This window comes from Tenrec ecaudatus, chromosome X (assembly GCF_050624435.1).
Source record: "Tenrec ecaudatus isolate mTenEca1 chromosome X, mTenEca1.hap1, whole genome shotgun sequence".
Taxonomy (NCBI): domain Eukaryota; kingdom Metazoa; phylum Chordata; class Mammalia; order Afrosoricida; family Tenrecidae; genus Tenrec; species Tenrec ecaudatus.
The window spans coordinates 166,127,546-166,141,469 of record NC_134548.1 but is presented as its reverse complement, the minus strand read 5'-3'; the positions used below and the strand labels follow the sequence as shown (position 1 = coordinate 166,141,469).

The 13,924-nt window shown below is 43.9% G+C and overlaps 1 non-coding gene and 1 pseudogene across 1 annotated transcript; both read right to left on the bottom strand.

Moving 5' to 3' along the window:
• Positions 1–4,678: 4,678 nt before the first annotated feature.
• On the bottom strand, positions 4,679–4,808 carry LOC142435338 (small nucleolar RNA SNORA31). The gene has a single exon (XR_012781411.1). It is a non-coding gene; the product is annotated as a small nucleolar RNA SNORA31 (small nucleolar RNA).
• A 666-nt stretch (positions 4,809–5,474) lies between these two features.
• On the bottom strand, positions 5,475–6,278 carry LOC142433843 (large ribosomal subunit protein eL8 pseudogene; annotated as a pseudogene).
• Positions 6,279–13,924: the final 7,646 nt, after the last annotated feature.

Sequence of the window (13,924 nt, the reverse complement as noted above, 5' to 3'; positions counted from 1 at the left end):
TTTGATGCCCTGCTCAGAATTTGCCTTTCCACCCCAGGCAGACTGAATCAGAATCTACATTTTAACACAATTCCCATGGGGATTTTTCTAGATCCCCAGGTAAATGAACCAGCTTAAAATCCTGGAAAATAGAATAGTAACGAAAAGAATATGAAGATACTGGTATCATAAAAGCATGGAGAGAATTGTTTTCTGTTAGATAGTAACCTACAGACCAGGCTTTAAGGATTTACCATTTAGGGGACTAGAATTGGATAGTGTGACGATGATGTTTGTTCATCTATCTCAGAGAGTCTTTTCTTCCCAGAAAATTCTTGGGACCTAGAATTCTATACCTTAAAAATTATCAGTCAAGTATTAATTATAAAATAAAAACATTTTCAGAAACTGAAGAATTTAGAAAATTACCATATATACTTTAGTATAAGCCGTGTTTTTTCAGCACATTAAAAATACTTTTATTAGGGGCTCTTACATCTCTTATCACAATCCATACATTCATCCACTGTGTCAGGCACATTTGCACATATGCTGCCATCATCATTTGCAAAGCATTCTCCTCCTACTTGAGCTGCTGATATCAGCTCCCCATTTCTCCCCCTTCCTCCCCCCCACCTCTCCCCCCTGAACCCTTGATAAGTTATATATTATTATTTCCATATCTGACATTGTCCTCCATCGCCCACACCCACTTTTGCATTATTTGTCCCCCTGGGAGGGGGTTGTAAATTAATTCTTGTTATCAATTCCCCCTTTCTCCTTCCACCCTCCCCTAATCCTCCTGGTATCTCTACTGTCATTGTTGGCTCTAAAGAGTTTATCTATCCTGGATTCCCTGTGTTATGGGCTCTTATCTGTAACAGTGTACATGCTTTGGTCTAACCTGATTTGTAAGGTAGAATTGAGGTCATGATAGTGGGGTGAAGGAAGCAAAGAACTAGAGGAAAGTTGTGTGGTTCATTGGTGCTATACTGCACCCTGACTGGCTCATTTCTTCCCTGTGACTCCTCTGTGAGGGATTGTCCATTTGTCTACAGATGGGCATTGGCTTTCTACTCCATGCCCCCGCCCCCATCATTCACCTTGGGTGTGGTTTTGTTCTGGGTCTTGGATGCCTGATACCTGATCCCATCAACACCTGATGATCACACAGTCTGGTGTGCTTCTTCCCTGTGGACTTTGTTGCTTCTGAACTAGATGGCCGCTTGTTTATCTTCAAGCCTTTAAGACCCTAGATACCTGGGCCCCATCAGCTTTCTTTGCCACCTTTGTTTATGTGTCTTCAGCAATCATTTTGGGAAGGTAAGTATCACAAAATGCTGAATTATTAGAACAAAGTGTTCCTGTGTTAAGGGAGCACTTGAGTTGAGGCCCAATGTCTAGCTGAAACCTTAATTCTTAACAAATAGATATGAGTACATAGTTATATTCTCCTCTCTTGATCTATATTTACATATGTGCATGCCTCCTAGTTCTTTCCTCTCTTTCCTTTTACTTTCCTCTTGTCCCAATCATCATATTCGCCCTTCATTTGGGTGGTAGTAATTCCTTGCTGCTAAATTGCTGGTGATTAAGCCCCACTGGGCATCCTACAACCTTCCTTCCATTGATTTCAGTTCACTTGTTGTTCCCTTGTCCCTGGGTTGGTTCCTCCCCTCGCCCCCCGCCCTTTCCTTTCTCCCACCTCTGCTTCTCCCATATCTACCCCCTGGAACCATTGGTACTGTCCTTTTCATTTCTGAATTATCCCACCAATCTTATCAAGATAGACATGCAGAGATATTAATAAGTGCAAAAACCAGGCAAAGCCAAATAAAACAACAAAGGAAGTCAAAACCAACAAAACAATAACATCATACCCCCAAAATAACAATAACAAAAAGAAAGCCACTGACAAAAATGGAAAAGCCTATAAATAGTTCAAACTCTGTTTGTTGTCCTTTACGAGTGTTTTCCAGTGGAGTCTGATGGGGTGCCACACTCTGTCTCCAAGGCTATTTTTGGTATTCCCCCCCCGTGTTTCAGCACTCTGCTCCCCCTGCTGCTCTGCTGCATGCCCTCAGTGCCTTGCTCCAGCGTGATGGGGCCAGACCTCGCACTATTCCCGCTCTGTGTCTCCAGTGCTGTCCCCCGCAGCGCCATGGTTCCGTGAGGGACGGTGTGTTCCATGGTGGGGCCGGCCCTGTGGTCCTCCTGTGCATTGTCTGCTCTGAGCAGGAACATTGTCCTCAGGATTTGGTGGGCCAGGATGGTCTCTCCTTCCTTTCCATCCCTTTTAATTTTACCCGAGTGCTCCAATCCAACGCACCCCTCTCCCCAAACTGTAGCCCCACTGCTGTTCTCTGAAATGCGTTCTTCTGAGGGGGGGTTTCCACATAGTTGTGGTTGAGGCCAGCCCCGCAGACCTCTCTATTGGTTCCCTGGTACATGCTGGTATGTCGTACTCACGTCTTGGCGCATAGGGTTGAAGCCTGGTCTTTCTCTCCCTCTCCTGTGGGTTAGTGTCCTGATACACTCCTCTACCCATGTCTTTGTTCTCTATTTCTTTCCCTTTTTATTTAGTTGGCTGCTGTGTGTATCTCTGCATTGGGTTTGGCCCCTTCCATAGTTTCTGGACCTCACCCCAGGGATGTTTGTATACAGTAGCGTTTCCCCTATGCCCTGTTTTTATTTACTTATTTTTTTAACTTACCTCGTGCACTTGTTGTTCTTGTCCTTTTGTGCTTGACTTACTTCATTTAGCATGATATCCTCCAGTTCTTCCCATGTGGCAATGTGTTTCATGCGTTTATCACTGCTTTTTAGGGACATGTAGTACTCCATTATATGCATGTACCAAAGGTTTTTGATCCATTTGTCTGTTGATGGAAATTTGGGTTGTTTCCAACTCCTTGCATTGTGCCGCGATTGGAGCACAGATGTCTGGCCGCGGTTTGTTTCTTGCCTCTTCTGGGTATAGGCCTAATAGGGGGGATTGCTGGGTCATATGGTAGCTCAATGCCATCTATTTTAGATATCACCACATTGATTTCTAAAATGGCTGTACATACTTACAGGTCTATCAGCAGTGGATGGGGATTCCTATCTCCCCACAGCCCCTGCAACACTTGTTACTTTCTGACTTTTTGAATTGGACTGTCTTTGAGGGTATTAGGTGGTATCTCATCATTGTTTTAATTTGCATTTATCTTATGGCTAATGATCGGTAACATTTTCTCAATTGTTTATTGACCATTCGGATTTCTGATCCTGTGAAACTTCTGTTCAGGTCCTTTGCCCACCTCCTTAGCGGACAGTTAGTTTTTCTCTTATTGTAAGCTTGCAAAGTATTGTAGATTTTAGTTATAAGGCCTTTGTCTGATGTGTCCTTGCTAAAGATGTTTTCCCAGTCTATGGGCTCTCTTAGTGCTCTCTTGGTGAATTATTTCAACGTACACAGGTGATTTATCTTCAGTATATCCCACTTGTCAATATGCGAGTCCTCTGTATTTGTATCCTTCCCTATTTCTGATAGCCTATGTATTCCCTCTGCCAAGGTTCTCAGGTTTGTCCCAATTCCCTCATACGTGGTCCTAATAGTTAGCGGTTTTACATCAAGGTCTGTGATCCACCTTGAGTTTGTTCTTGTGCATGGATTGAGGTAAGGGTCTTGTTTCATTTTTCTGCAGGTTGTTATCCATTTTTTCCAGCACCACTTATTGAAGAGGGCATCCACTTCCCATTTGATATTTTTTGGTTTCAGCATATTTTTTATGCTACAAAAGCCTCCATGTTTTTTGTGGTAAAATTAGGTGCCTCGACTTATATTTGCATATATAAGGTTCCATGAACCTTTTTCGTAGTGGCTTCCTTGAGGATGTGTTCTTCAAGATGAGGTAGAAATCCAAGAAGAAGAAGAAGACATTGGAGTCTGGAAACAGTGGATCTAATCTAATATCAATGAGAAGAAGTGCTAGATGATAATGAGTGACAGGCAGAAGCTCGGAGAAGGCTGAATTCCCGCAGGAGCAGGAGGGCATAGGCTTCCGAGGGAATATCTGTGGGAAAAAAGGGGTCTTAGGAATTTGTCAGCATTCTTAAAATGTTGCAGCATACTAAGAAGGACACAGGTGGTCTTCAGAAATAACATGGAAAATGGAATTGAAATATATTGTACATTTTCATGATCTCTTTAAAACTCAAAGGCAAAGAAAGCAAGGGAACTAGTAAAGCAAATAGTGTTTCCGGGGTGGGGGTGGGAGGTGTACTAGGTTAAAAAGAAAACACACCAATTCGCTTATTGACTCCTTTCTTATCCAACATTTCACATTTTTTGAAAATAGAAGGAAAAATCTAACTACTTTGTACATTAATGATGAATATCTGGCAGTATGGAATGCCAAGGTGCAAGCTGAAAGTAAACCTGGCTGTGAGGGTTAAGGTCATATATAAACTTGGTTGGACCATGATACTCACTGGTTTGACAGTTATATAACATTGCAATTCAACAGTTATGCAATGATGTAGTTATCTTCCATTTTCACATAACACCAATTATTATTAAGTGAGAAGTGGATGTATAATATGAAAACTGCACTTTGCAGTGTTGTTGTTAGGTACCAGTTTACCCCATGTATAACAGAATGTAACACTGCCAGTTTCTGTGCCATCTTTACAATTGTTGTTTTTTTCATTTTTTTTCTGTAGTCCCCTATTCAATCATGGCTGCCACAGGCAGGCAGACAGAAAGCGGGAGGACATTTTTTCTTGCAGCTGTAGGTAACCTTAAGAGCACACAGTAACTGCTCCAGGTCTGTCAAATAGATGCTTCACAGTTGTTGTTTTTATGTTCAAGGCCATTGTTGCAACCACTGTACCAATCTAGTTCATGGAGGCTGCTAACCTCAAGGTCAGCAATTCAAATACACCAGCTGCTCCTCCTTGGGAGAAAGCTGAAGCTGTTTTCTCCCATAAAGATTTACTGCCTCATAGGGAGTACTTAGGCTCTCTGTTACAGGGGCACTGAATTGGAATCAACTGGAAGGCAGAATGTTTATTTACTTAATTTTTCTGACTGGAGAAGTTCACTTTCCAGCAGTATATCAGACAATGTCCTGCTGCTATTCATAAGGTTACAGTGGCTCATCCCTCTGAAGTGAACAGCTAGTCCTTCTTACTGCCCACAATGTGTGTCCCTGCTGGCATTTGAAATACAGGTGGCATGCCTTATGGCATCAAAGCAACACACAAGCCACCACAGTAGAGCAAACTGACAGATGAGTGTTGGAACTGTGCAATAAGCAATACTTAATAGTAATAATAATTTAGGTACTTTACATGGATTTGCAACTTTTATAACCAACTGTAGATTTCTACTCCCCTGTAATGAATTAGAGTCTTGGAAACCCACAGGGACAGTTCTATCCTATCCTATATGGTCACTTTGAGTCAGCATCAACCCAATGGCAGTGAGTTTTTTTAACCTTTTTGATGGACTAGTTGCATTTGTTAATGTACAGAAAACCAGCCATGTGCGACCTAGCGAGCCATGTGGCGAGTTCTTTGGCCTTGGCCAGCTTGGATATGTGCGCTACTGATTTAGGTTCCAGGATATTGCCATCCCAGTGGCGGCGGTATCATCATATCTGTCATTGTAATCGATCTTGATGGCTTCCACCAGCTTAGCCAGGGTTCCTTTTCTTCCGAGTTCACCTGTGTGAAGGTGACAGTGGCGCAGGTCTTTCTGGGCACCGGGTGCCCCTACCAGGCCTTGCTCTTGATGATGCAGTGGGAAGGGGGTCCCCATTTTACAACACAGGGCTAGTGGGAAGACCATCAACTTGATGGGGTCCGTGCTGTGTGCAATCACCACCAGCTGAGCACTTGTTCGCCACCAGGGTAGTGATAGTATTGACCCCAGCTCGCAGGCCAGGGGACCTCTTGGTGGGGACACCCCCATTGCCAACGGCTTCTTCTCAGCCTGGCCCAGAAGCCTCTGCTTCTTCCCCTGCTTCATCTCTGGCCTGTATCTGATGGCCAGCTAAAGCAGCAGAGTAGCTATCTGGTGGTCCAGGACCTGGATGAACTGCTTGATGGCGGGCGGTTCTTTCCGCCACGTTACAGATGGCCCGTTGCCGCTGCAGCTGGATGTAGTGCGGCCACCAGTTGAAGTGCCTCAGGCCCCTCTAGGGTTGGCTGTCCAGGCTGATGACAAAGCTCTTGGGCCACTTCTTGAACTGAGGGTTCACCACTTTGTTGGCCTCCTGCTTCTTGCCCTTGGCCTTCTTCATTTTCGACATCTTAGCTGCCTGGACGAGACGAGATTGGTTTTTAAATTGACAAAGCACCGAGGACTTACACAGGTGACTCTACAGAATGCAAATGTAACCAATATTGACAATAATCCCAACCAAACTCACTGCCATCAAGTCAATTAGATTCATAACAACCCATTGGGCAAGGTAGAATTGCTCCTGTCTGTTTCTGAGACTAAAATTCTTTACAGGATCAGGGAGACCTATCTTTCTCCTGCTGAGTAGCTGGTGACCTTGAACCACTGACCTTATGGTTAGCTGCCTTGCTCACAATCAACTACACAACCAGGACTCCCTTATCTTTTTTATAGGGGGAAAGAAATACAGACCTTAATGAGGAGGTAGCAGCAAGGAGAGGATGTGAAGGGAAGACAAAGTGTGTTAATATGTTCATTTTACATGTAATAGTATTAAAAAAGTATCACAGAAACTACTATTTGTCAAGTTGGGGTGTTGCATCAAAGAAGTATATGCAGTCACCTGGAATGATATTAAAATCTTTTTTTTCCTCACTCCAAAATATTCCCTGAAGTCATCTTAAAGTTAGCCTGATGAGCACGATGAGCATGATGCTGTTTTCACACCAGTCTCTGTGGGATCAAACTTACGATACAGACGGGAGAGAGGAGATAGACACCTCATGAGATAAAGAGTTTGCTCATGAGAGAGGTACAAGTGGTTGTACAGCTGCAAGAAAGTAACCAGAATCATTAAATTGTACATGTAGAAACTATGTTTTACTATGTATGCTGTTAACAAAATAAAAGCAGAAAAAATTTTAAAGGTTCATTTTACATGGCAAGTCAAAGAATTGCATCTTTAGCTGAAGGAACATGAAATAAAGGTGTAAGTATGAAAATCCTCCATTATCTGAATCTAATGAATTCCTAAAAACATGTTGGAAATAAAATTTTCAGATATTGGCAGAATATTTTCCATTATTTTAAATGAAAAAAATACTGTGCTCTCAGCCCATTAAAACCCTTCTACCCATTTTATAAATATTACTAAAATTCCATTGCACTTCTGTATAACAGCGCACTAAAATTTGTGCATCATATAAAGCATGTTAAATATCAAGTAAATAGTTGCTTAACACTTAAGGAACTCATTAGTGGGTATGCTTTCAAATAATAAGCAACAATACTGTTGAGTATTGGATATCAACTTCATTTTCCCTGTGATTTTCAACAGACATGTACTGTACTATAAATAAACAATGAATGACATAAACCACATTATATCTAAATCATACTATGCTTTGGTAGAGCTCCTAGGAGCCTGGCAGAACTGGTCCTCATTACGGACGATAACCCTCAGGGCAAGGCCATGAAGGATGAAAGCAGTCATGCCTAGCGTTTTAAACAAGGTGGTTACCAAGAGAGACAGTAGTCTCTGGGGAGAGCAGATGAAATCCAACTGCAGCATGCTCTAAGCTCATGCAGGAATCCTCTATAACTTCATACGATGGCTGCGATTTAATGAAGATTGGTACTCACTTCAGAGAGGGAATTTTAATCAATGCTTCTGCAAGGATCTACATAAGCAATGATTGGGTAGCGAGAGGTCGGGTAATGAGTTAAGACAAACCATAAAGGAAGCAAAATGGACCCTCAAAAGTGAAAAAGCACAGATCAGATCATTTGGAGATGGAGTGTGAACTGCCAGAAGACAAAAATCATCACACTTGACTAAAAGAGCTCAAAGGAGTCCTTCTCTGGAGCAGAATGTGGCGGTGTATGGTACTGGTCATTTGCATGACTAGTTCTTTAATTTCAAAAGCCCAGTCTACCTATTTTTTGCTATATTGCATATGTATATATTTGCATATATATGTGTGCAAATCTGGTGGAGTCAAGCTATAGCTAAAATTCCTTCCAAGTTGCTCCTGCGGAATCCCTCCCTATTGTTTCATTTAAAAATCATATCATTGTGTGCTCACCTCCATGATATGATCACTGAAGGCAAATGGGTGCATAAGCAAATGTGGCGAAGACAGCTGGTGGTGCCTGGCTATCAAAATATATAGCGTCTGGGATCTTAAAGGCTTGAAGGTACACAAGCAGCCATCTAGTTCAGAAGCAGCAAAGCCCACATGGAAGAAGCACACCAGCCTGTGGGATCACGAGGTGTCAAAGGGATTAGGTATCACGCATCATCAGAACAAAAAAACTTACCATAGTGAACGAGGTGGGGGAGAGTGCGGAGTGGAGACCCAAAAGCCATTTGTAGGCCACTGGAGATCTCCTTGCAGAGGAGTCTCGGGGAGGGGACTACCCAGACAGGGTGTGATGTAGCAACAATGAAAAATACAACTTTCCTCTAGTTCCTAAATGCTTCCTCCCCCCCCGCCCACTATCATGACCCCAATTCTACCTTGCAAGTCTGGCTAGACCACAGGATGGACGCTGGTACAGATATGAACCAGAAACACAGGGAACCCAGGGTGGATGATCCCTTCAGGACCAGTGGTGTGAGTGGCGAAACTGGGAACATAGACGGGGAGTGGGTTGGAAAAGGGGACCCGATTACAAGGATCTACATGTGACCTCCTCACTGGGGGACGGACAACAGAAAAGTGGTTGAAGGGAGACTTTGGACAGGGCAAGATAGAACAGAATAATAATTTATAAATTATCAAGGGTTCATGCGGGAGTGGGGAGCGGGGAGGGAAGGAAAAAAAAACAAGGAGCTGATGCTAGGGGCTTCAGTTGAGAGCAAATGTTTTGAGAATGATGAGGGCTATGAATGTACAAATGTGCTTTACACAATTGATGTATGTATGGATTATGATAAGAGTTGTATGAGCCCCTAATAAAATGATTTTTTAAAAAGGGTCATCCTTCCTAGCTTTTCATCATCTGGACCTCCCAGTTTTCTCATTAGCCTTCTGTGTTGGACAGGTTTCTCTAGAGAGACAAACCAGATTTCTAGTAATTATAAATAAATATATTTATAAAGATAGATATATAATACAAGAAATGAACCATTAAATTATATACAGATAGATAATATAAGAAATTAACAGTTAAATTATAAAGCAGTGAGACACTAGCAGTCCTTAAGGCTTGAGAGCTGCCAGTTGCCAGACCCCTTCTGTAGAGAGAGCTGGGCTATATATATCCAGGCAGCAAACAGCAAGGCAGGTTCCCAACTGTCATCAACTGTCGGTCCCCAGCTCCAGAGATGAACTTTCCAATCGTGCGGGCTTAAAGGGACTTCAACTTACAGCGACAGAGTTCACAGGCGAGGCATCCCACATGTAGTGTACCCCTTTAAATTGAGGCACAGACAAGCAAGGCGAGGCTCACCAAGCCATTTATCCCTCTGCCCTTCAGTTAATCCTACTTGTGTTTATCGGCCAGGCTGGCACAATAAACTATCTCAATCCACCCCTTCCAACCTGGCACCTGTACACAATTCTTTACCCATACTTATATAATTTCCAGATATTAATGAAATCACACTTATACTTCTCATCAATCATCTATCATACATGTACATGAAAACACACTGAGTCAAATTATATCTGATATACCATACTTGAACAAAGGAAATATATGCAATAATCACATACAAAGAAAATACATTGACAATTACAAGCCTCACTTTTGCAATTAATCACGTGGTCGTAATTGATAGGTAGAACTATCTTCTACCGCTACCCATTCTGTATTACCTTTGCCCCCAGTAAGCACCTCAGCTGGCTGTGGTTTTTGGCCTGGCGGGGTGACCCAGACCTTCATTCCTGAGGGGTCTGGGTCATTATAAGTCCTGTTAGGATTGGGTTGCTGTAACTTACCATTTACTTTAATAACAGGGCATGGTAACACTAAGAGTTGGCCTATGGGATCTCCTGGATTCCAGACATATTCTTCTTTACCTCCATTATGTAGTACCAGTCCAATTTCTCCTTGGTACTCAGGATCATTCACACCACTTAGTATGGTGACACTCTTCCTGACATGTTGATCCAAAGGCATGAGAAGTCCAAAGTGCCCAGGGGGCATTCTCAGCTGCCAGTTCAGTGGAATCCGTGCTGTGTTTCCAGGTGGGAGAGTGCTTTTCTTCGGGACCAGGACCTCCAGGCCTGAGGAACACAGGGTTGCTGGGACAAGAAGCAAAAATGCTGCAAGGGGATCACTAGGAGTAATAGTGAGTGGTGCCACTCCAGCTTCCACCCCTTGGTTCCTGGACCCATGGATTCTGGCTATTGGAGACACAGCACCATATATTGGCCGCTGGTTTAGAGCATATACAGCTTCCTGGAGAACATTGCCCCAGCCCTGAAAGTTGTTGCCACCTAGTTGGCTCTGTAATTGTGTCTTTAGGGACCCATTCTATCATTCTATCAAGCGGGCAGCTTCAGGATGATGAGGAATGTGATACGACCAGTGGATTCCATGGAATGGGCCCATTACCGCACTGGATTTGCTGTAAAGTGAGTTCCTTGATCTGAAGCAATGCTATGTGGGATGCCATGCCGGTGGATGAGGCATTCTATAAGTCCACGAATAGTAGTTTTGGCAGAAGCATCACGTGCAGGGAAGGCAAATCCATATCCTGAGTAGGTATCTATTCCAGTAAGAACAAAACGCTGTCCCCTCCATGATGGAAGTGGTCCTATGTAATCAACCTGCCACCAAGTTGCTGGTTGATCTCCCCGAGGAATTTTCCCATATCTTGGACTTAATGTTGGTTTCTGTTGCTGGCAAATGGGACACTCAGCGGTGGCAGTGGCCAAGTCAGCCTTGGTGAGTGGAAGTCCATGTTGCTGTGTCCATGCATAACCTCCATCCCTGCCGCCATGTCCACTTTGTTTATGTGCCCATTGGGCGATAACAGGAGTGGCAGAGGAAAGAGGAGGACCAGTCTCCACAGCACTGGTCATCTTATTCACTTGATTATAAAAGTCCTCCTCATCAGAGGTAATCCTTTGGTGAGCATTCACGTGAGATACAATTAACTTTACTTTCTTGGCCCATTCAGAGAGGTCTATCCACATACCCCTTCCCCACACCTCGTTGTCACCAATTTTCCAATCATAGTCCTTCCAATTCCCTGACCATCCAGCCAAGCCATTAGCCACAGCCCATGAATGAGTATACAGTCTCACATCTGGCCATTTTTCCTTATATGCAAACTGAACGGTCAGGTGCACTGCTCGAAGTTCTGCCCATTGGGAAGATTTCCTTTCACCACAGTCCTTTAGGGAGATCCCAGAAAGGGGCTGTAGTGCTGCTGCTGTCCACTTACGAGTGGCACCTGCATATCGTGCAGAGCCATCTGTAAACCAAGCATGACTTTTTTGGTCTTCACTTACAGTATGGTAAGGAACTCCCCAGGAGGCCATAGGTGCAGCCTGGGAGAAAGGAGGCAATGTGACAGGAGTGGAGACTGTGGGCATTTGGGCCACTTCTTCATGCAGCTTACTTGTTCCTTCAGGTTCTGCTTTGGCCCGATCTCGTATATACCACTTCCATTTAACAATGGAGTGTTGCTGCGCATGTCCAACTTTATGATTACGTGGGTCATACAAAACCCAGTTCATGATAGGTAATTCAGGCCTCATGGTGACTTGGTGGCCCATGGTGAGGCGTTCAGTCTCCACCAAGGCCTAGTAACAGGCCAACAGCTGTTTTTCAAAGGGGGAGTAGTTGTTTGCAGAGGATGGCAAGACTTTACTCCAAAATCACAGCGTCTACGCTGTGATTCACCAACAGGGGTCTGCCAAAGACTCCACGCTGCATCTTTATCTACAACTGACACCTCTAGCACCATTGGGTCAGCTGGATCATATGGTCCCAGTGGCAAAGCAGCTTGCACGGCAGCCTGAACTTGTTGAAGAGCCTTTTCTTGTTCTGGGCCCCACTCAGAAATGGAGGCTTTTCGTGTCACTTGATAAATAGGTAAAAGTAGAACACTGAAGTGAGGAATATGTTCCCTCCAAAATCCGAAGAGGTCCACTAGGAGTTGTGCCTCTTTTTTAGTCGTTGGGGGAGCTAAATGTAATAGCTTATCCTTCACTTTAGTAGGAATATCTCGACATGCCCCACACCACTGAACCCCTAGAAATTTTACTGATGTGGAGGGTACCTGAATCTTTGTTAGGCTAATTTCCCAAACCCTTGTATGCAGATATTGTACCGATGAATCTAGAGTCTTAGATACATCCTCCTTAGTGGGTCCAATCAGCATAATGTCACCAATATAATGGACCAGTGTGACATTTTGTGGAATAGACAGGTGGTCAAGTTCCCTTCGGACTAAATTATGGCACAGGGCAGAAAAGTTGATGTACCCTTGGGGGAGAGTTGTGAAAGTATATTGTTGCCCCTGCCAGGTGAAGGCAAACTGCTTCTGGTGGTCCTTTGAGACTGGTATGGAGAAGAAGGCATTAGCCAGATCAATAGCTGCATACCATGTACCAGGAGAAGTATTGATTTGCTCAAGCAATGTAATCACATCTGGGACAGCAGCTGCAATTGGAGTCACCACCTGGTTAAGTTTATGATAATCCACTGTTATTCTCCAGGATCCATCTGTCTTCTTTACAGGCCAAATTGGTGAGTTAAATGGGGATTTAGTAGGAATCACCACCCCTGCATCTTTCAAGTCTTTGATGGTGGCACTGATCTCTGCAATCCCTCCAGGAATGCAGTACTGCTTTTGGTTTACTATTTTCCTAGGTAATGGCAATTCTAATGGTGTCCACTTGGCCTTTCCTACCATGATAGCCCTTATTCCACATCTTAGGGATCTGATATGGGGGTTCTGCCAGTTACTAAGTATGTCTATTCCAATGATGTGTTCTGGAACTGGGGAAATAACCACAGGATGGGTCCGGGGGCCCCTGGACCCACAGCGAGGTGTACTTGAGCTAAAACTCCATTGATAACTTGACCTCCATAAGCCCCCACTCTGATTGGTGGGCCTTCGAAACATTTTGGTTCTCCTGGAATTAGTGTCACTTCTGAGTCGGTGTCTAGTAATCCCCGAAAAGTTTGATTATTTCCTTTCCCCCAATGAACAGTCACCCGTGAAAGGTCGCAAGTCCCTTTGGGGAAGGGTAGAAGAAAGACTAACAGTATACACCTTCAGTGATGTACCAGGGTCCTCCTTGCAAGGGACCCGGCCTCCCCTTCATTGAAGGGGTTGTGGGTCTGTAAACTGGCTCAGGTCTGGGAATTGATTGAGCGATCTTGACTGCCTATTCTTCTGTTCACCTGATCTACCATTCTTTCGCCGGTACAGATCACGGAAATATTTAGTAGACTTCCCATCTATGTCATTCCTAGGGACACCGTGGCTAAGTAGCCAATGCCATGATTCCACACTAGACAGGTTGCTTTGATTATTATTGAAAACTTGTTGTCTATTATAACCACGCCCACTCTGTCTCTGTTGATTCAGTGCTGACACCTGCCCTCTACCATCACGGAGACCAATTTTGGAGTTCGCTTAGGGCAGTGCCCACTGTTAATCCTGGTGCATATAAAATAGCAGTTACAGGAGTCTTAAGAGATGCTGGGGCCCACTTCCAAAACTTGTTCCTTATGGTTTTGGTAAAGGGTATGTCCTCAGGACAGCCCCTTTTTGGTTCTATGGGAATATCTTGATAGATCCATTCT